The sequence below is a fragment of the Lactuca sativa genome, chromosome 3 (genome assembly GCF_002870075.4).
Source record: "Lactuca sativa cultivar Salinas chromosome 3, Lsat_Salinas_v11, whole genome shotgun sequence".
NCBI lineage: Eukaryota > Viridiplantae > Streptophyta > Magnoliopsida > Asterales > Asteraceae > Lactuca > Lactuca sativa.
In genome coordinates, this window is record NC_056625.2 from 61,059,779 (window position 1) to 61,062,353 (window position 2,575).

Genomic DNA, 2,575 nt, shown 5'->3' on the forward strand with positions numbered 1-2,575 from the left:
ATTCTAATATATATTTTATTATGTCGATAATTTTTTGTCAAGATGAATATTCTCAAGATGACTATTCCATGATCCAAGATCATATTGATCGGTATTGCTTCTAAGTAATATGATATTTATAATCCATCGATGGGATGAGTCCCTTTTGGTTTTCTTTGTGAAGATAAATGAATACATTGCTAAAAATGGCAATCGCAGAAACACGGGCGTTACATTAACTGACAAACCAGCACCCCACTACTCTAATTTCTGAAGCTCCAAAAACTTGCTTGACCTTCATTCAGGTAGAACCATACCGAAATGCAGTTACTAGGACTTCTTATTATAATCTGAACTGGAAAACATCCTTTTGATTTTGCACCCTCTATAGAGTCAAAATATCTTGTAATACGTCGAAGTCTGTGTATTTGTCTATTTCATATGTTTTCTATGTATTTGCTAAGGCATATTGTTAATGAAGCGTAATATCTAGCCAAAGTATTTTTTGTACTTTCAGCCTCATATAAATAGGAGCTGAACATAGAGTTGATAGTAGAGTTTTCCCATTTTTACTATCATTTTGTAATCGTGTTCTTTGACAGTAATATGAGTTGAACCAGATCTTATTTACTTTGTGTGTTAATATTACATCTTTTTACTCTGATTTGATTCTAATACTCGATTAAACTCTTCTACAAACTGTATCAGAGCAGGAATCAATACTGCAAAGATCTGATTTTTAATTAAATCTCTAGTTTTTGAGTCGTGAGTTTGTCTCAAAAGTTTCCGCACTGTTAGATTCTGAAAATCATCTCTGATCTACAGTTTGATTTGATTCTGCGTTTGAATTATGTAATCGAGTAATCGATTTTGAGTTTCTAATCATTTCATTCATTCAATTTCAAATTTCTTTAAAGTTTTTCTGAAAAATATCATCCGTACGTTAATGGCGAATTTCAACATGAACACGATGACTTCATTTTCTCATTTGTTGGGATCTTCTATGAAGATTCGTACGTTGATTCCTGAGTACTATGATCAGTGGGTTGATCAAATGGAGGATTAATTGGACAGATTGGACGAGGAACTTTGGAGCTGCATTACAGGAATCGCTCAACCTCCATCGAATGTTCAAACTATTGGATCATCTGGATCAACTCCTGTAGTTACTGATGTGACAACCCAAAAATTTTCGTTAGTTTTAACGTCGAAGTTAACGTCAAAAATTAACGTCGAAATTAATTACGTCAAAAATTAGTCAAATTCATCACGAAAATATTTTTGACCGGAATTAAATCCGTTGGAATATTTTAAATAATATTCGTCAAGCGAACAAAAATTAAGGCGGTATAATTTTAAAATTTGTCGTGATTAAGGAAGTGGTGAAAAACCCGTTCGTGGTTGGTGTCAGGAGAACCCCAGCCATACCATAAGCCCCACACTATATAAGGGAGGAGTGGGATTCACTCCCACCTTTTTACCACCTTAGACACTCTCTCTCTCTCTCTCTACTTTCTCTCTCTACAAACGGGTTTTGGTCAAAAATCGCCCATTCAAGCTCCAAATCGATAAGTTAACCTTCCTAGTTTGTTATCTAAATTACCTAGCTTGCAAATTCGTGACTTAACCGTCCGGAAACACCAAGAACATGGGTTTACGGCCCATGAACACCTTCATGAACCGTAAACACTCATAATGGGGCTTTAATGCTCAAAAACCCTTCCAGACCACTTCTCATGCTTAGAAATGGCTTAGATGCTTACCCGAAAGGACTTAGAACACCAAAATCAGACGAAATGGGGAGTAAACATCATTTTACGGTCTAAGAATGTTCTTGGACCGTAAAACCATGTGCATGGACCATAAACACTTGTTTAAGTGTCAAACTACCCCTCAAACACCTCCAAGGGCTTCCATGAACTTCCTAGGGTGCATAGAACGTTATTTGCCTTCATTTTATGCACCAAAGCATGCAATATCATGTCACACATGAGTTTACAGCCCAAGAAGGTTCTTGGACCGTAAACACCCATTCATAGACCATAAACACCCCCAAAGGGTGTTAAAGTGCCTTTAACACTTCGTATGGCTTGGATTTGGACCTAGAACTTCGTATGCTTAAACTACAACCACAAAAACACATGATTTGGGGACTAACATGAGTTTACTGCCGTAAACTCGTGTGTTTAAGGTAGTAAACTCCCCAAGTGTATCTCCTTATACCGTAAACACCTTTCCAAGGTGTTTAAGTGCCCTAAACACCTTCCGATGACTCTAAAAGCTACTAGAACCTTGTATACAAGAGTTAGAACCACCAAACAACCAAAGGAATGGGCCAACATGAGTTTACGACCATAAACTCATGTGTTTACGGCCGTAAACTCCTCAAGGAGTAAACATTGGACCGTAAACTCCATATTGTGCCCATTTTGAGGAGTAAACTCCAATGTGAGTCCATACTCACCTTCTATGCAACCCGGGACACTTTTAACACTTGTAGCAAAGTGTTTTTATGTCGTAAGACATCCTTACTTGCTTAATTAGTTATTAAATGACTAATAAGATACTTAAATGTATCATTACATGTTAAATAGGA